The sequence below is a fragment of the Nannospalax galili genome, unplaced genomic scaffold (genome assembly GCF_000622305.1).
Source record: "Nannospalax galili isolate Female #2095 unplaced genomic scaffold, S.galili_v1.0 scaffold146, whole genome shotgun sequence".
Taxonomy (NCBI): Eukaryota; Metazoa; Chordata; class Mammalia; order Rodentia; family Spalacidae; genus Nannospalax; species Nannospalax galili.
In genome coordinates this window covers 1,355,734-1,377,375 of record NW_008357929.1, presented here as the reverse complement: position 1 = coordinate 1,377,375, position 21,642 = coordinate 1,355,734, and positions in this window count along the sequence as shown.

Genomic DNA, 21,642 nt, shown 5'->3' with positions numbered 1-21,642 from the left:
TTGCTTGCAACAAAGAGCCCTAAATCCTGCTTTAACCTATCTTATATGGGAGGCAGGTGTTCCTTGACTTATAATGTTATGTCCAAATAGCCATTAAGAGGCGAATGTGCCATCAGGTGCACTGATGTACCTAATTCCTGACACACAGTAGTATGGGTTGCTTCCTCTCAGATGATGTCAGTGCTTGAGAGCCATAACTCAACTGCTGCTGCCCAGCACCCCTGGACAGGATTGTACCTTATATCACTAGCCTGGGAAAAGATTCAAATTTGAAATTAAGACTTTCATGTCTCCTGAACATTCACTGCTGTGGCATCATGGTGAAGCCAAAAGTCACAAATGAAGTCTGTCTTCTGCTCTTTCATGCACTCCACTCCCTGCTCTAGCTGTGTACCCAGGTGCAGCAAAACCAGCTCTTGGTTTGTTTGAAATCACATCAATCATCTTAAAATTTTACTTACTTGCTCATTTGGCAAATATTGATTGGGTATTTATACATCTTTTTAGGTGTTAGGTTGCATTGATAAACAAAGTAGACAAAAATCCCATGCCTTGCTGTGAGATTTACTTGTGTTGTGGTTTAAATGTGAACTGTCCCCCATAGGCTCCTGTGTTTGAACACTCGGTGGTGGTGGTGTTTTGGAAGATTGTGGAGCCTTTAGGAGGCGAAATCTTGCTGGAGGAAGTGGGTCACTAGGGGAAGGCAGTGTGCTTTGAAGTTTTTCATCCTGGCCCTACGTCCTGTCCCCTCTTCGCTTCCTGACTGTGGATGCTTCACCTTCCTGCTGCCATGCCCTCCCTGCCATGATGTGCTGCATTTCCTTTTTAAACTTAAGCCAGGACAAATCATTCTTCCCTTAAATTTCTTCTTGACAGGTGTTTGTTCACAGCAACAAGCAAAAGAACTAGTACAACCTTCTAGTAGGGAAAGGGGAAATATAGTAGTAATTCTATAGGTATGCATACACGCACCCCACACCTATGCCTGTATAAGTGCAGATGGGGTTGGAAAGCAGTGACCCTCAGAAGAGGTTGGGAAGAGCCCAAGGGGAGGGGCTGCTGCAGCATTTACCTGACCATCAAGGAAGGGCCGCTGACCAGGGGAGACTCCAGTAAAAGAAGGGTGAGGTAAAGAGCCATGGGTGGATCTGGGAGGAGTTGGGAAGGAGAGGAATATGTTCAAAATACATTGTATGAAATCTTCAAAGAATTAACATTTTATATATATATGTGTGTGTGTGTGCGCATGTGACACACACACACACACACACACACATATATTATGCTACAGGGCTAACATCAGGAAGAGCATTTCTGGAAAACAAAACAGAAAATGCAAATGTGCTTGAGTGTGAGCTTGCCTCCGCTGCTTGGAAGGAGAAGGTAAGCTTAGCTGGAAGGGTGTGGCAAGGAGGCCCTGAGGCCCCTGAGACCAGTGGAGACCTGGGCTGGGCAGACTGTGAGGGCCAGTGGCAGGACTCTGGCTTTCCCTTGAAGTTAGGAAGACATTGCAGGACACTGAGAAAACAAGCTCAACCTGGCTACCTATTTGCTTCACTTCTGTGCCTGTCAGGCCCTTCCTTGTCTGGTCATACCTATGTTTCTAGGGCTGGCTGAAAAGCTCTGAACTGCTTCAGTCAGAGTGATCTCTTCCATTACTTGTGCGTGACACTTTCGCACACCTGGTCCACTCTCTGCCGGAATCCCATTAGCCACCAGGGCCATTTCAATTGCCCTGAAGTCTTTTCCCTCTTGCTGGGCCACAGCTCTCCTGTCCGTGGACTCTTACATACTAACGTTTACACTCCTCAGCTGTGATTTAGTACATACCTTCTTGTATCTTACTGAATTTTCCAGGTACACCGGTCTTATCTACCCCAAAGCTATAGACTGTAAACTTTTCAAACAAAGTCATGTCTCACCCTTCCTTGCAGCTCCCTGAACATATTGATGAAAAGCAGTTTCATGTTACTTGAAACAATCACCCAGACTCTTCTGCACGTCTGGGTTGTGTTTCAAAGGTTTACAATGGTCCCTTCTTTCCTAGGGGGTCTTGAAAACTTACAAATGAATGTGTAACTACATCGCTGTTCAAGTAACACCACAGAGGTATAGTGTAAGAACAATAATCACAGTCCATTAAATCAAGACTGTTGGGGGAAAGTGAAGCTCCAGGCCTTGGTTGAACAATCAAGGGACCCCAAGCTATGTAAGCCAGGTCCAGGGACCTTACCCTGGCCTGAGAACAAGCTGCGATTGTCCCTTCTTTGTTTAGTGCACACGTTACCGGCTTGAAAATGTGTTCTTCAGCATGCAGCAAATGACACGTAGGGCCCTGTGGTCCCAGATCCTGTGTGAGGTTAACTAGGCTTCTATAAACATTAACACCCATGGGAACAGTATGTCGTAATTACAGAGGACTATACCCTGGCCTTTAAATACTTGTCAGTTTACAGAACTCATTCTAGAGACCTGAGTGCAAATGCAATTTGGGGGGCAATGTTTATAACAGTCACAGCTCTGTAAACAGGCTCCCTGGGCTGAGGCTTTATGTTTTAATGGGAATACACCTGTGACAGTGGAGTGGGGCAGCTCCCAGATATATCCCTGGGCTCTGAAACTCTCCAGGTCTTTCTTACTCATTTCTTCCTTCTATGGCTCACATGCATACTTGGGATGCAAATCAAGGTTTCCAAAAAAAAAAAATCATGTTGCCCAGATCTATTTCCAAGGGCTTTCCTTTGGAATCACAGCAGAATGTTTGCTGATATACCAAATGATTATGTTAATAATGATGCTGAGTCCAAAAAGCTGGGAATTAGTTGTATGTACGTTTGTATGCCATTGAATAGCTGTCTGACAGGGGCCATGCCAAGCGTTTGCTGTCTGAACGTGTACGTAGAGGATGGAGGAAATTTCTAGCATCTTCATCTGTTTTACCATTTTGACATTGTGTATCTTTGAGCCTCACGGATGTGGCTGTTTTTCAAATGAAGAAATGGGGATCAGAGTCTCTGAAGTGGAAAAAGATTCCTAAGGTAATCTAGTCACATTTCCTTACTGTCAAAGTGAGACCCTGATCAGTCCAGGTCATGGTTTGCTTCACAAAGAAAGACACACTGCCACTTGACAGCTAAAATTCAAGCCCTAACCCTTTAGCCTTCAATCCAAAGTCTTTCTATTATACTCAGGCTTTTAAGAAACAAACTTTATTTTACTTCTTATTGTTGTGTGTGTATGGGTGCATGCTTGCCATAGTATATATGTGGCCAGAAACCAGCACAGCAGGAGCTTTACCTGATGAGCCATCTCATGACCCCTATACTCAGGTTTTTAAAAGATGACTTATAATTTGAACATACACATCAGTAGAGAAGTTGAGATTGGTCAAAAAGGACATAAAAAGAGGCTCAACACTTTCAGGCATCAGGGAAACAGAACTTGTAACCATACAATCTACAACCTACAAGACACTGAGTGTATGAAAATCAAGTGATGAAAGCAGTATATTGGGGAATATTGGAAATGGAACATCAACATGATGCTGGCAAGAATACAGAAGTGGTACAGTCAAACTTGGATGCAGTCACTAGTTCTTACAGCATCAGACTTACACTTAGCATTTGATGCAGCAATTTCACTCTAGGTATTTATCCAAGACACAGGAAAAGATGCACATGAACATCCATGCCATTTTGTTCTACAACAGCCCCAAACTAGAAGTAGCCAATCACCAACAACAGGTAGAAATCCTGGTATGTCCATACCATGAAAATCAACTTAGGAGTTCAAAAGGGGCTAAGCACTCAAACAAGCTAAGTAATCCAGACACGAGGATATGTACATTATCTGATACTGTTGGCATAGGTTCAGCGAGTTCTGCAGAGTGTGTTATACCTTGATTGTGGTGATCACACAGGTGCACATTTGTCAAAAGTCATCCAAGGGAATGAGGCCTTCCCAGGCAGCTGGTCTTTGGGCCTGGGGTACTCTGGCTCCCAAGAGACAGTTCATGTGCTGGATCATGTGAGGAACCTTATCATGCAAGATGAATGTTGCCCTGACCATAGGTGCATCTATATTGATCTAAAAACTGTATATCCAGGACTGGGCAAATAAGAAAGAAAAAACCTCCTGGAAGCCAAGATGGTGATCATACTGCTGGGGACGCTGGAGAAGCCATGGTGGTTTAAGTCTCAACTCAGGGACTTAAACTGACTCCAGGCCTTCTCATTTTGTTAAGATCCTTGGCACTTCCATGTAGATCTCAAAAATTCAGAACTTGGGAGCTGGCAAGTAAGAGGAAAAATTACCAGGGAGCCAAGAGCTCCAGGGAACTGTGCAGGCCATGTGCATCCAGCAGGTGGCGCTGCACCTGTCCTCTCACACCCACACATAGGACATACCCCTTGGGTGCTGGGACACTGGCCCCCTAGCCAAGGAGTTTGGATGACTGGGCCAGATGGTAGGCGCAAGCAGGAGGGGGTTGCAACCACCCCGCTGCGTCTTACCTCAGTGCACCTCTCTTGCTGAGGCTTGGGCCTGCCAGCAGTCACTATAACACTGCATAGTGTACCTGTGGTCGTCCCCACCAGTACCAGCATCTGTTGGCTATCAAGACCTCGCTGCATTCTGTAACAGTGTTAGGAACCGGAGTAATCACAGATTACAGAAAATAGGCTAGAGGACACTGGTATAAAGTTGTCATGTGAAACTGAAACATCCCAGCTGCCACTTGTAGAATCATGGGTTGGAGGCCTATGAGCTAACTGCTGCCTACTGTAAGGGCCTAGCTTCCGCTTTTACCCACAGTAAAACCCTGAGGGGAATCAAACTGTTGGAGGATGCTTCAGACTACAGTGGGGTGAGTGTGCTGAGAGAGGCCCAGAAATAGCCAAAATGTATCCTGTATGTACATGGGCTGTGAACAACTGACTTTGATGAAGAATCCCAAGAGTCTTTGATTTCTGATGAAAAGAGAAATTCCTACTTGACACTCCTAAGTGCTCTGTAGGAGAAACAGAAAACAAGTTTGAACACTCCATTCCAATTGGTGTATTCTGACCCAAAACCGTGAATAAAGGAAAGGGAACAGACCCTTACCTTGACCCGTCTGTGTGTAAGAATTATAGATCCCTAACATTCTAATGAGCTATGACTTCTTTGGCACCAGTTCAGATGTGTTGTGTAAGATGGATGGGGTTTTTCATATGAAATTAAGGTCATGAAGTTGGGGGTCTGTGGAAAGGTGAGGGTAGAGATGGTCCACAGGACACAAGGATCTAGTCCCTTAAGTGCCTGTCCTAGTTTGTTTCTCCATTGCTGTGACAAAACACTCTGACCAATACCAACTTGGGGAGGAAAGGGTTTATTTAGCTTACATATCCCAGGTCACAGTCCATTGGGGAGCCCAAGGTAGGAACTCAGGGCAGGAGCCTGGAGGCAGGAGCTGGAAGACAGGCCATGGAGACATGCTGCTTACTGGCTTGCTCCCCTGGCCCCCCTGCTCAGGCTGCTTTCTTATGTAACACAGGCCCACCTGCCCAGGGGTGGCACCACCCACATCACTCAACAATCAAGAAGATGCCCCATGGATATGGCCACAGGGCAGTCCAATGAAGGCAATTCCCCAGTTGAGGCTCCCTCAACCCAGGTGAGTCAAGTTGACACTAAAGCTATCCAGCACAGTGCCCTTGCCAACAGGTACATCCTTCAGACCTGGCTTTAAGCCAGATTGTCCACGTGTCCAACAGACCTGGCTTGAGGCTAGGGCCGATATGGATACACCATTTTTTATCCCTGATGGAGAGTTCTAGCTCTGACATTGTAATGGACATATATATTTTTGAACTTTAAAGAAATCTTTATTGAGAATTTCATACATGCATATAAGGTGTTTTGATCAAATACACACCCACTCCTTCCCCTCCAGCACCTCCCATATTTCCCCATCACTTTTTTCTGACAACTCCGTGTACCCTCCCTCCCTCCCTCCCTTCCTTCCTTCTTAATGGGGCTTTTTGCTACTCTAACATTCCCCCCTCTGAAGAGGGAAACCCTAAAATCTTTTAGGGATTAGATAAGAGTTCCCAAGTACTTTTGACAGTTTTGGCCTTTGGAATAGAGTATGTTGCAAAGAGACCCAAGGACATTTTGACTTTTAGCCAAGACACTGGCTACTTTTCTTTGGGGTCTTTTTTACCCAACTGCCTAGCCAATTCCTACCTCCTATTCTTATCTATCAAACCTGTGCTTGGCCATCATTTAGATTTGTAACTCACAAGGGGGTGTGACTCCTTTTGAAGAAAACAGCTTCTTCAGAGAGCAGATATCCAGCAGGCTGTGGAGGACTCTGCGGGGCTTGGTAGGAGAGGACCTATTGTGTGTGAAGCAGGGTTGAGAGATGAAAGGAGAAAGAGACACGGCACTTTTCTAGGAGAGATTTGAGGCAGGTGGATGAAATGAGAAGGCACTAACTGTGATTGACTCATCCTTGGTTTCTAACTGGGGAAGAAAATGGCTTTAGGATAAACTGTAACTGATATGCATGGAAGATCCCACTTTGTGAGTGGGTGTGCCAAATGCTTGGGGAGGCAGGATAAGTAGAAAGTTTATTTGAAGAAGGGTTCAATCTAAAGACAAGTATGTACATAAAGTCAGACTCAGGCCTGCCCTGCATGTTCTACATGAAACTGGAACCCTCTGGAGTGTCATAAAGTCGTTTTAGCAACAAACACCCTGACTGACACCCCTGCCTGTCCTGGCAGCCGCTCCCCAAGATTGTCCTGTACTGTCTGTGTAGCCAGTGTCTCTCCATGGCTCTTCATGCTGATCCCTTAGCTCGCTGCTTCCCATCCAGTGACTCATCTATGATTGTTTCTCCTGGGACCAACCTTGAGTTCCCTCAGTCCAAAGGACACCTTACCAGAAGACTAGACAACAAACTTCCCTTGCTTCCCCAGGGGAGGAGGAGGCTTCAGTAGATACCTTTGTTTCCTAGAGTGGAATTCTGGAAGACTATGTTTAGTAAATGGATTCTATTTTCAAATGTGGCCTCAGATCCACAAATAATCAGTGCTCAAAGAAATGACCAGGAGATGAAAATTGGGTGATGGTTTGTACCTGGAATTGGTGTCAACACCATGCTAGTGGCAGTGGATGGAATGCTTGTGCCTCCCTCCCCAGATTCATAACAAGGAAATCTTAGTTACAGAGTGATGACATTAGAAGGTGAGGACTGGGGATGTAATACAGTAGTAAGCACTTGCCTAGCGTGTACAAGACCTTGGGTTCCATTTCTAGCACTATAAAATAACAACAATGAAATAATTCAAGTTCTCTTTGCTGGAGAGAACTTTGTGGGGTTAATTATACATTCCCATACTCCCAGTACCAGAGAGGCTAAGGTAGGAGGAGTATAAGTTTAAGGTTAACCTGGAGCACATAGCAAATTTCAGGCTATAGGATGAGACACTGTCTCAAACAAATAAGAGAAACACAGCAACAAAAGATGGTGGGCCTGATTAGTTAGTTCATGGCTGGGATTTAACACTTCTATGAGTCAGATTCGTGAGGGCTAGTCCCTTCCATCTTGTTAGGACACAGGATAAAGGTGATGCCTTGAGCCTGGAAGGGAAGCTTCGCTAGACTTGGAATCTGCTGGCCTTGTCTTGGACTTCCTTATCTCTAGAATTATGAGAAATAAATGGCATGGCTTAGCAGTCTTCCAGTTTATAGGATTTTATCTGACTGTCCAAATGAAACAAAGTACTGGTAATATCTTAATGACTAATGAAAGGAACATAATTGTGGGCTATCAGGCTAGTTATATATCTAAAATATGGTCATGATTTCTTCCTAAGAATCTGTGGTGGCTTCCTATTGCTTGTTGGTGCTGAAAGAAATCTTTGTTTGATTTCTGCTTAAGCATATAAGGGATTGATTACAGTGTGGCCTTAAGGTTGCTTAAGCCTCATACAACCCATCCCAGACCCTGAGTAAACTGGCACTATTTCATGGACATCCTCATGACACCTCACTGACAGAACTATCGATTCCCACTGTCACCAAGGAATCCTATCTTGTGTGTTTTTCCTCTCCTTACACACATGTAGGGAGAGAATCTGAATTCGCTCCTGAGCATGGATGCTCTCTGCCCAGAGAGCTCAAAAGCCTCAATATAAATTGTATTTGGATCTTTGGCTATTGGTTTTCAAGATTCTCTAACAGCTGATTTCACCTGGAGAGCCTGCATCCCAGTATGGCCCAGTATGTGTCCTTCATCCTGCCCCAAGCAGATTGCTGTCTTTTCTTTACTCTTTCTGGAAATTCCTCTTGACTCAGCCTCTCCTGTGTATACTATGACATACCTACCCTGGTAGCATTTCTTTTTCACTTTTCTGTGAAATTTGTCCCTGTTACCATATGCAAGCCTGGTTTATTTCTTTTATTTCTGTGTAATGATATCATAGTATCAATAGAGCATCATTTAATTGTCCAGTCCCTCCTGGAGGGCACTTACCCTGTCCACACATTTAACACTGTAGACAATATAGCAATGAATTTTTTTGTGAATGTTTGTTACTTTGGATTCATATATGAGACATTCTTTAGGGTGAAAACTGGAAATAAATTTCTTATGTCAAAGCTTGGGTATCTTTAGCTAGATGTCAAAATTAATTGTTCTAAATTATACTCCTTCCTGTGCTATATAAAACTCGCTCTTTTCCCACACTTGATATTATCCTATTATTTCATTCTTTCCAATCTGATTGGCAAGATGTAAAATCTAATTACTGTTTGCAATTGCGTTTTCCTGATTACTAATGAGCCCAAACATCTTTTTCATATATCAATTAACCCTTTGAATCTTTCTCAGGGAGTTGGCTCTTAGTAGTTTTTGTTCATTTTTCTCTTTGCTTGTTTGTCTTTTCTTATTTTTTTAGGAACTCTTTCATAGTTTAGTTACTGAACACTTAGTAATGCACCTTTTATGGGTGTCCCTGTCATCTTTTCTGTTTTTTCATCTGGAATCCATATTAGCTGAATAATGAAATGTTAATTTCTCTTTTCTAGATCTTCGAAACAGCCTCCACTCTGCCTCCACCCCCACCTCCCTGTCAAATTACGTTTTCTGTGTGGTTTATTTAGTTCTATCTTCCAATTTACCCCATTTCTTTTGCTGACTTTACATTTCACCCATTGATCTACTCAGCCAGTCTTCATTTAAAATGTTTATTGATTGTATATTATATATTGGATACTGTTCTATGTGTTGAGGCCTAAATAATAAAGCAGACCAAACAAACAAACATCACCACCACCACCACCAAAACCAAAACCCAGTCAAACAGAACAACAAAAAACAAGAACACGTGCTTCATGGATATTCTAGTCCCTTAGATAAAATTGTTTTCAGCTTTAAGTTGTATTGTCTATGCCTTTTACTTGCCAGATTTTCACTTGGTTCATTTCAAACCAATTTTTAAATGGCCATTTCTTATAGCAGAAGATCCACTTACCTCTATTTCTTATAATAATTTTAATTCATGATCTGATATTCGCTTTGGATTTTGTTGTTCCTTGGGTAATGCTGTCTGTTCTCCATCTTTTCTTTGTCCTTTAGGACTGTTTCCTTGTGTGTGTTTTACTTTTTGACTGCCCGCTCATCTTTGGCAAAATTCTAGCCTGTGAACTCCATTATAAAGACACCCGGTGTGGGTCCTATCAAGTGTTACAAACTTACTTGTGCTGAACCTTGAGGAGGTCTCTGTGTCCTCCTCTCTTTCAGAACTGATCCTCCATGCAGGGAAAGTGCATGATGGAAATCCAGATGGTGACCTGGATGCAGAAGAGCGCGGAACTAGTTTCTTACGGTTGCCGCCGTTCCCACCCACAGCAAGGGCTACTGCTTACTTTTTGGGCTACACTCTGGGCCAGTGGGTAGAGATCCATCTCGTGACAAGTCTTGCCTGTGCTTCTGCTGAACACTGTGACTTTGCTTCAGAGAGAATTAAAATGCCTTTCCCTAAGACATAGTCCAATTCATGGCTCTCTCGAAGACTGCTTGGCTGAGTGGACTCCCTCTTTTTTCCTCTTAGACTTTGAAAACATTCATTTTAAAATGCAAATGTGTGTTCTTTAATAAGCACATTTCCAAAAAAATACATACCTCTTGAGTGATGGGGCTGAAGGAGGAGAACGCTGAGCTTGCTCAGTCTTGTATCTTGACTGGAATCCCAAAAATGTTTGGCAATAAATATATAGTATTTTTATGATTAAGAAAAAAACTCATAAGAAGTTCAATCAAGCAGATGTGAAAAACAGCGTGTTTAAGGGGAAGATGATTTAATAATGAGTTACAGAATGTTTGATTGGAGAGAAAATAGCATCAGAGAAAGAACGAGATTCCCCAGGACAACAAATGACCAACTACACCTCATGTTTCAACCCATATTCCACATTTGTATTTCTAACCTGCCGTCCAGGCTTTCAAAATGACTCTTCACTATGTCTACCAGACACGTCTATGTTCTGTTTATCATGTACAAAACTAGCATAATAACCTCTCCTTTCCCCTCACTGATTGCATCTATATTTCTCAAATAAGTGCCTATATCATATCAACCAGTTGATCATGTCTCAGACTTGAAAGTCAGTCAATCTGAGTACATACAGTGGTTCTTCCAGATCTACAGGAGATTGGATATGGGACTCTCCCCGTGGATGCCCAAATCCTCAGAAGCTTAAGTACTTATAGAAGCTGGTTGTAGTGGCATAACCTATGCAATCCTCCCATAAGCTGTATGTCATCTCTGTGTCACTTATGATACTTAGTAACGATGAATGTCACTTTGATAGTTGTTACACTGTTTAGGGACCTGTGATAAGAAAAAAAGGCTATTCACATTTGGTAAGCAAGCAACCTTTTGATCTGCAGTGAGTCGAATCCACAGATGGAGCACCACACATTTCTCCTGGCCCTCTTAGTTCTTTATTCCAAGCCTTAGTGCAAACATTTCCTTTGTAGAGAGGCTGTCCTGATAATTTCTTCATGCAGCCTTTCCTCTTCTTCCCCCCTTTCTGTACCATACCGTTTATCAGACTTATTGTGTAATCTAAGCATACACACACACACACACACACACACACACACACACACACACACGCACACACACACAGAGAAAGAGAGAGAGAGAGAGCTCTAAGTTTGATTGAGTAACTTTTCTTCACAGTGTATACAATACACTTAGTGATGCAACAGGAATCCCCACCATGTTTTTTGTTTGATTATTGGCTAAACACCAGCTAGATAGAATGAGCACAAGAGAACAGTTTCTTCCTCTTTCTTTTCATCCTGCTGCTGTGTTTCGACTCTTTCTTTGCTCAAGTCTAAAGACATCACAACTCTCCCTTCATCCTAACTCCTAAGGCTACTTTTTTATGTGTATAGTGTATTGCTTTCATGTGTGTAAGTGCACCTGTGTTGTAAAAATCCTGCAGAGGCCAGAAGAGGTGTTGGATCATTGGACCTAGAGTTATGGATGGTGGTTAGCCATCTTGTAGGTGCTGGGAATTGAACCAGAGTCCTCTGGAAGAGCAGCCAGTGCTCTTAACTGCTGAGCCATCTCTTCAGTCCCTAAGGCCACTTTTTGGACCCTCAAAAAGCAAGATGTTAAAATAAGAAAAGGGCAGACTTTCCCAGTAAGTTCACTTCTTTAAAACTTCATTAAAATTCTGTTCAGCTATATCCATACATCGCCTACCTCATGTAAAATACATTCTTGGGGGACTCAAAGACCTCAAAACACTGACCCAGTTAAGACCAAACAAGTAATAGCACAAACTGAATACAATGAGTTAAGGAATTTAAATAAATATGGTACAATTTTTCACAAGCAGTAGAGTATATTATAAGGCAAACGTCTTCGGTGCAAAGAGGTCATTTTTTGAAATGATCTTGAAAAAGGAAATCAAAGGAAAGTCTTTAAAAGCAAGAGGAAGGATGCATTCAGTGCTCTTGGATCAGGTAGGGAAGGGGGCTGTAAGCAAACGAATATTTTGCAACCTGGAATGTGCTGCACAATCTAGTTTACAGAGATATTCAGATAAGACTTATTTGCATCACCCTATGGGGAACACAGATGAAGCAGCTGATAACTGAGAAACAGATACACAGATAACTACAAGCAAAGCTTCCAGGTAGGAAAATGGCCTTGTTATTTGAGTTTGAGGACAAACTTCTTCATTGAAGTTTTGGGAGTGACTTCTCTGTTCTACTGACTCTGATGGGTGGGGTGATCCTCCCAGACTTGATTTCCTTTAGTGCTGGGAGCAGCATTTGCAATGCATCCAGGCAAGTTCCCATAAATGTTCCTGAAAGTGCTTTTGGCCCTTGCCCTGTCACCTGCAGGGTGTGGTGTGGCATCCTCCACACCCAGCCCACAGTGTTTCTTAAAGATAGTCCAGATAATTTGGAAGCACATCAGAGGATTCGGAAACCTATAGCGGGTTTGACCCTTGCCAGGCTATTGGAACCCTCGAGCCTTGAACACCTCCTCTTGTCATCCCAGCTGAAGGGGCATGACCTGTAGACACAGTCCCACCAATTTATCCAGGGGCTAAGGGTGCCCAATGGGGAATCTAAGCAGCCCTCCTACCCCCGTCCTATCCAAGTTCAGGTAAATGACCTCTCTTTCTATGAACAAAAGACAGAGAAACTGAGTTTCTCATCATTTTGTTTTTCCAAGAGGGGACTTCAGTTAATGCTCACACTGCACAGTTGACTTGTTTATTTATTTTCATGATTTAAATTTCTCTTATTTTGTCCTTAGTTTAGTGCATCAATAATTCATGAGTATGGTACTTTCTCATTAATAAGAAATTTTTAATAAAGAGCTGTCAACATTTCCTTTGGTCTACCCACTTTCATTTCTACTTTTCCTCATCAGTTTGCCAAAGAACTTACCTCATCTTTTCCTGCTTGTTTATATTCACATAGAAATGTGGGTTGAAACACATGGTTTGGCTTTATGATTTTTAATGTAACTGTCATGATTCTTTATACATTATTTGAGTAAGTGCTTTTTACTTTTTACAAGTTTCTTGGACACGCATCTACATGCAAAAACATTACCCTTCCTTATTTTTATAATTGCAGTTAAATATTTAACAGTGGACAAAATATTCACTGAGTGATAAATTACTGTTTTCCATTCTCTGTAGTCAACGATACTGACAAAACATCCTCTTCTGCAGTCCACTGCACCCATTGCTTCCTCATATTGCGACCTAGAATTTAATTTCAGAGCTACTTCTCAGTTGTGTTTCTAACCAGTGTAATAAAAATGTTAAACTCTACCCTCAATATGGTATACCAGTAATTTTTAATGGTTCTCAGTTTGATTAGTAAAAACTTGGCATTTTTGTGTTTCCATTTCTATTTCTTGATTATCTTTGGTGGCCTATATGCTAGATAGCTTTAGTTGTCAACTTGACACACCTGGGAAGAGGGAATCTCAGTTGGGGAATTACCTTTATCAGACTGGCCTGTGGGCATGTCTGTGAGGCTTTTTCCTGATTGTTGAGTGATGTGGGAGGATCCAGCCCACTGTGGATGATGCTGCCCCTGGACAGGTGGTCCTGGGTTATGAAAAAAGCAGGCTGAGAACAGGCCAGAGGAGTAAGCCAGTAAGCAGCATTCCTCCCTGGTCTCTGCTTCAGGTCCTACATCCAGGTTCCTGCCTGATTTCCCTCAAGGATGGATTGTGACCTGGAAATAGTAAGTCAAATAAACCCTTTCCTCCCCAAGTTGGTTTTAGCTATGGTGCTTATCACAGCAGTAGAAAGCTAACTAGAACAGCCTTGCTTTCCCTTCTCCCAAGTTTTAATTCTTACTCTCTGTCATTATTATATTAAATGTTATTAATATACTATAGCTCTCTCTCTATATATATATGTATTAGTCTGGTATGGGTTTAAATGTTGCAAGCATTCCTCCCTGTGTATTTTTGGTCTCTTAATTTTTGCTTGCAGTGTGTGGTGTTTAAATTTTGATCTAAACAGATTGTTTTAATCATTTTTCCTACATTTTTGTATTGTCAGAGGAGTTTTTCTCTATTTAAAGATTACAAGGTCCCCATGGGAACCTGTATTTATGTTTCTCCTGAGAGGGATACACTTACCCAACTCCGTACCAGTCAGCCTGCTTCCTCCCTACTGATACGACATTGAATCCATCATAAACTAGTTTTCTTTTTGCGTGCTTTGGTTTCAGCTGGCTCCACTGTCTTCCTTGTCTGTTTTTGTACTGATGACTCAGTTCTGTTAGAGCATGCTCAAGAAGCCTGAAAGGGCAAATCCAGTGGTATGTTGAAGATGCTCAAAGAGCTCCCAAGAGACTCACAACTCAGTACTCAGTGACATGGAATTGGTACACCACTGGACGGGTCACTGACACACTGGTGGGAACATAAGTGTCCCAAATGCCAGAATCCTAGCCCACCTGATACCTTCCTCTGTTTGTTCAGGTCTTATGTCTTTCTTCAAAATCTGTAGTTGTCATCATAGAGACAAACACCCCAGGGTTATTTGGATGTGTATGTATGTGCATTTAGAGGACCTGGTAACTGCAGTAGTCTTCCCCATCATATGTATTTAAAATGGCAACAGCTACTACATAAGAAAATGTTGGCATATGTTTGTTGATCATATAGTGAACTGTTTTTATTGGTGAATTAGGGTAGGTTGATTGCTCTAACAAACTCCCAAGTCTTAATGGTTTAATAAAGACTCACATTACATTCATGTGCAGAACACTATTGGTGTGTGGTACCAGATCAGATGTTGGCGCTCACAGTCACTTAGGTATGTCTCCCATCCCATAGGGACATAGCATTTTTCACTCCATCCTCAGCATCTGACCACACATGAGGTAAATAGCACATGGTGGAGCATCAAAGGGGAAGTTTAATGGGCAAAGCCTAGAGGATGCTACTATTGCTTTCCCTCCATTCCATACCCCCAGACATGTCTGTCCCTCTCTCTTTTCAGAATTAGACTTGGAACCTAGGCCTTTTTGAATGCTGGGTGTGATAGTTATTTTTCTGTTGTTGTGATAAAACACCACAACAAAGGCAATTTATAGAAGGAAGAGTTTACCTGGCTTACACTTCCAGACAGTTAAGAGTTCATCATGGTGGGAGAGGTGTGGCAGGAGGCAGCTGGAGCAGACAGCTCACAGTTCACATCTTTAAGCAGGCACAGGAAATAGAGAAACTGGAAGTGGGGCAAGGCTGTGAGCTCACAAAGCTCACCCCCCAGGGATGTGCTTCCTCCAGGAAGGCCACACCTCTTAAAAGGTTCTATGACTTTCCCTAAACATAGCCACCAACTGAAGACATTCTCACTCAAACCACCACATGGGGACAAGCATTCTTCCACTGAGTTGTATCTCCAACATATACATACCCCCTGGCATAGGGCCAGTCCCTTAGGCAGTTGATCTCTCATGATCTAGCACATTCTCAGTTATGTTCCTTTGATATGAAAAGATCTGTACCTGGTACTATTATTCTATACTGACATACATTTACAACCTGATTTCACTGTCTGGGATCTGCAGGTAGAATGCAGTAGTCCGTGCATTATTCTTGGTTTTGCTTTCTGTAATTTAATTAGCTGGCTAAACCATGGTCTTAAAATATTCCTATTTCAATTGATTCTTTTAAGATAGAGCACACTGACAAAATTTTTATCACAGCATAGTGCTATAATTGTTTTATTAGTTATTGGTGTTAATCCCTTACTGGGCCTAATTTAAATTAAACTTAATCATAGGAGTAATTTTATGGGCAAAGCATAGAGATGCTTTAATTGATTTCCCTCCATTCCATGGCCCCAGACATGTCTGTCCTCTCTCTCTTCAAGTATTTATTATAGGTACTTAGGCATAGGATAAACTATAGTGTTTCTAGGATTTGTAGCTGTCTGTAGCTTTAGGCCTGCACCAGGGATGTCAGAACAGATCCCCTGTACTGTTGGTGATGGTTCCATTCTGTGTGTACTGTCAGGGTCTGACAAAATTCCTTTAGCAAGTTAAAATAATTTAGTTCTATTAAATACAATTTAAAACAATTTAAATACAATTTGAAATAATCCCATTGTCTCTAATTTTCATTTTAATAATATGTCTGAATAGTATTTTTCCACTAGAAAACATTTTTGTTTTACTAGAATAGATTCAAATTATTTATGGTACATTGTATTTTTAAAATTTTTATGATTTTTTTCTTTAGAGACAGGGTCTCATGTAACTAAGTCTGGCCTTGAACTCACTGTGCAGGTGAGGCTGGCCTTGAACCCCTGACACTCCTGTCTCTGCCTCCCTAGTGCAAGGATTACAGGCATGTACTGCCATGCCCGACTCAGTACACTGTATTTCAAATGCCTTAATGGAGTCATTAGGGTAGTCATTTAATCATGAAACATATGTTTATATTGGGCTGATTATTGTTCTGTTTTCCTACTGCCTCATAGAATGAGTTACAAATCTTTAGCCTCCCCTACTTTGCATAAAAATTTATAGTCCTAGAGAATTTGTATTTTAATGTTTTCTGGGACCATCTGGGCCCTTTAAAACTTTTAGTTTTAAGTTATCTCACAATAAACTTGAATTTTTTCCCCAATGGAATCCAGTAAGTGTCCTTGCTAGTTTTTAAAAAAATCTACAGTTTGTATACATTAATCTACAGTTAAGCTACCTGGCAACACCATCATTGCCAAATACTCCCTATTGCTGTTCCTTTGGACTGATATGCTCTGTCCTCCAGATCCTAGCAGCCACAACCCACAGGGAATTGCACAAGATACAGCCATTTTACGCCAGTTTCTTTTACTCGGTATGATGTCTTTGAGAGCTGTGATGGCTAATATTGTCTACTTGACAGGATCTAGAATCACCTGGAGACAAGCCTCTGGGCATGCCCATGAGGGATTATTTAGATTAGGTTAAGTGAGGTGGGGAGACTCACCTTAACTGTAGGTGGCACTGTTCCTTGGGCTGAGGTTGTGAGCACTGGTGTTCATCACTCTCCACTTCCTGACAGTGGATGCAGTGCAACCAGCTGTCTCCAGCCTCTGCAGCTAGGACATCTCTACCACAACGAGCAGTACCCTCCAACAGGGAGCCAATAAATCCTTCCTTGAGTTGCTTTGGTCAGGGTATTTTGTCACAGCAAAGGGACAAGCAACCAGTATAAATCTTCAAAACTGCTGACTGTGCTGACTGCTCATTCCTCTTATCACTGAGCGGTAGTTCCTGATTGACTACCTACCTTTTCCTTCATCAGAAAACAGCTTAGCTGATTTCAGTACCTGGCAATTATGAACAGAGCGTCTATAAACATTCAGGTTTTCATATGAATCTACATTTTCATTTCTTTAGGTCTATGTTTGACACCTTGGAGGAGGGTTTCTGGATCTAATGGCGATGGCAATTTTTAAAAATATTTTAATATAGTCTTATTAATTTTAGAAGTTCGTACATGCATACAATGTATTTTGATCCAAGAAAACATTTTCAATACTTGGCAGTGTGCAAAGCTAAGATCTTTTCAAATATTTAAAAGATTTATGTGTATGAGTATTTTGCCTGCATGTATGCATGTGTACCATATGTGTAGAGTGCCCATGTAGGCCAGAAGAGGGCGTTGAAACCCTTGAAACTGGAGTTACAGGTGGTATGAGGGTGCTGAGAACCAAACCTGGGTCTTCTTTAAGAGCAGCAAGTGCTCTTAACCACTGAGCCATCTCTACAGCCCTTAATCTTTCTCCCCTTTCCTTCCTTCCTTCCTTCCTTCCTTCCTTCCTTCCTTCCTTCCTTCCTTCCTTCCTTCCTTCCTCCCTCCCTCCTTCCTTCCTTCCTTTCTCTCTCTCTTTCCTTCTTTCTTTTTTCTTTCTTATTCATATTTTATTTATGTCTATATGTATGCATTTTTGTAAATGTATGCCACACGTATACAGGGGATGTCTACGGCGCTCAGGAGAGTTTGCAGATCCCCCGGAGATGGCGTTAAAGGCAGTAGTGAGCTGCCCAGTGTTATGTGTTAAAACAGCACCAGCCGTGTTCCACAGTGGTGCTGCATCCTACACTTTTCTCCACAATGTGTGAGTCCAACTGTTTGGCTTCCTCACATATGTCTGGTGGTGCTGGTGGGTTTTATTTATTTTTTATTTTTTATTTTTAAGCCAGCCTCTGAGGTAGGAGGTGGTATCATGCAATGGCCTTAGTTTGCCTGATGTGGTAACTCTACCCTGTTAACATTAGTAGAGCGAATTTGACACCCTGAGATGCAGGAAAGATTAAGCTTAACATGAGATTAAATTCAAATATGGCATGACCATTGATAATCACTGCAATTCTAGTATACTACTATTTTAAGAGGATTTGATCGACTTACAGTTTGGGTTTTTAGACTTACAATGGTTTAGTTTCTGTTAAATATGTTTGGCTTCTTAAATATTTGTAGCACCTGACTAAATTGATTACATTAATATTGTTATCACAATTTGAAATATTTGAGGAAATTTAATTAGTTAAATTAGAAGCGCTATGAAATATTTCCAGAACCATTGATGAAATTTACATTTTTATTAAACTAAGATTAAGTATGTGCATTACGTTAGCATGACTATTAGATTTATAAATGAAGTACAGCCTCTATGTTTAGGTGGGAAAACGATTTTGAAATCTACAAATTAAAACGAAACTGAGTTTTGATTGAAACTTGGTTATGAGAGTCACTCGCAGTATTTCAAATTACGCTGTTTCCCTTTGTTATTTCAAGTGTGTGATTTTAGCCTTTTGAGTTGAATCCGCTGTTTATTTAGCCTCAGTCTTTGTTTTTACAACAATTGCCTCATGGCCATGGGTCCTCCTGAGTGCTGTCTGCCCTGTTCATGCCTCTCCTTGACATAGCCAACGTTCCCATTGCCATTTACTTAGAATTGTTGGCAATTTTGATTCTCCGGGTTCTTGGAGGGGGCCATGCCTCTTACCAAGTGGCCTTTGTACACTCTGCTCTATCTTTTGAGAATACCGTCCATGTGATCCTGTCCCTTCTTTACCCACACTTCCCCTTAGTTCTTGACTTGGGAAGGATTTCCTCTCAGAGGCTTCCAGTTCCAGAGCAAAGGCAGAAACAAAACAAACACAATTCAAAAGTCTTCACACAATCGGCACGCACAATGTGACTCCTGGCATAATTAACTTTGTCTCCTCTTCCATGTTAACTTGCGATCAGTGTAGATTTCCTCACCCACCCCCTGTTCCAGTAATGAAAATCCCAACACCTGCTTATATGTAGACAATAGAAAGCCTCAAATGTCAGTCTACAGTGCCCACAGCGTTTTCTTTCAGAAATTAGAATCTGCATGTCCCACTAACAAGATAAAACTTCAAACATAATGTAGTGTCTTCTTCCACCGGACCTGTCCCCATCATCCAATCTGCAGTCCCTGGACCAGAGGCCTCCTGGGATAGCTATGCGTTTGTATGTAGATTTCATGGCCACCTCACAATGTTAAAACTTTGGACATCCCTTCCAGGTGAGATTGCCTCTGCCTCACTCTTCTTTCTTCCTTCCCTCCCTCCTCTTTCTCTCTCCCCGTCAGACTCTCCCTTTACATTTCCTGTTCTTCCCTTCCTCCCTTGCTCTCTTCCTTCATCTCTCCTCCTCCCCTCCATTCTTTCTCTTCCTGTCCTTTGTTTTTCTTTCATTTTTTCTCTTCCCCTCTCCCAATTCCTACCCTAACTTACATTTTTTCTTTCTCTTGCTTCCCTTAGCCAGGCCAGTGGTTTCAGCACCCACAGCTGGCTAAGGTCACTGATGGGCACTGGTCAAATAACCTGTTGGGTGTTCTGATCTGGCTGGCCCTCAGGATACCTTGCTTTTCTGAGGGGATGTTGCTGAGCAGTGGAGCTGTTTTCCCAGGTGTTCTTTCCCAGTTCCTTGGGTGTGGGCAGACATATCTCTGCTGCTAGTGGTTGCTTAAAACTCCTCTCTCTGATCCTGGCATCTAGACTGGCATCTAGACACCAGTCCTTTCTTCTGAGTCTCCTTGCACAGAGGCATGCATGCCTTGTTTGGATGGCTTCCGGCACAGCACTCTGGCTGTGTGTGGACGTGCATGGGTGGTCAGGCTGCACTCCTCAGCTGCTCAGTTCCTCAGCATGGGCATTTGTCCTTCATGGCTGCCCTTACAGTGAACACATTTCTGAGCACTGGAATAGCCTTCTGGAGCTCCCATGGTGAGGCTTAGGAATGAATTATGGAGATCATCATCCTTTCAACCCTTTCCCACCACCCTGCACACCAGCACTTCTTCAAGAACCGCCCACCTCAGTTCTTGTTTCCATTACACTGATATTAACTTTGACCCTTTAGAATTCTTAACATGGAGAAAGAGACTCTAGGGTGGTAGAATAGTTTCTAACCATTTTCTTCAATTTTTTTCCTATGGTGGTATGTTCATGAGGCTAGCCAGGATGGTAAAACAGACTCCAATATGCAGCAACTCCACAGGGAGACAGCTGCTCCCTGCCCTCCACTGTCCAAGCCACCGAGGTACTTTAGGTTAGCTGAAGGGCCTGGGAGGTGGGGGTTCTGCTCTGTATAACCATTCAAGGACCACAGGCTGATACCATTCTCAAGGTGGGACTTCCCTGGTCACCGTGGGAATAGACATCTCAATTACCTGCACCCCACAACAATAGGCTGAAGTGGTGCTGCCTAGATGAGGCCCTGAGTTTAATGCTCAGCACTGCAAAGAAAAATGTGGGTGGAGTAGAATGTGAGGTGTTATGGAATGGCACTTGTCACTATGTATTAGAGACCATTGGTCAAAATCCAGTCACATGAGCACATCCAACTGCAAGTGGAGGTGCAGAAGACATCCAGCCTTGTGCTTATAAAGAAGAGATCTTCAATTCTGGCAAACAGCATAAACCCTCTGCCGTAGGTAATTTTATGTTTTATGTTGATATACCGTTTTGTATTCTGAAAGAATGGCTGCAGAAGTAGGACTTTGAGAGACACTTGTAGTTCTCATCTTAGACTATATCAAAAGGAGTCAGATCAGCAAACTTAATACTCCTTGAAGTTCCATCATTCCCAGCACTAGCTTCTCACATTGTAGCCATTCCTTGTTTTTCCTCAAACCATCCCAGAGAGCTTCGGCACAGGAGAGTCGTCCTCAGAGTGTGGGTGGAAAGAAACCCAGCAGAGGCCTGGACTTCAGTGTTGTGGCAAGAGGGGTGGTGGGGCAGCTCTCAGGAAGGGTGACTTTGTATATCACATTGGAATGAATGAGTGTGTGTGTATGTGTGTGTGTGCCTGAGAGTTAACATGAGTCTCTGTTCCAGTCTTATCAACTCTTGTCATTTCTTTTTATGTAATCACTACCAGTCTGATAGACTAAAAGGATACACTGTCAAGGGTTAGATATGCAGTGGTGATTTCTAATGAGATTATCTTATTATTCCTTCATAGGATATTTGTTCGTGGGGGTATGTGTGAACTATTTTCTTTCATCTCTCTTGCCCACCTTTTCAATGGAATATTTTATTCTTAAATTATTTCATTA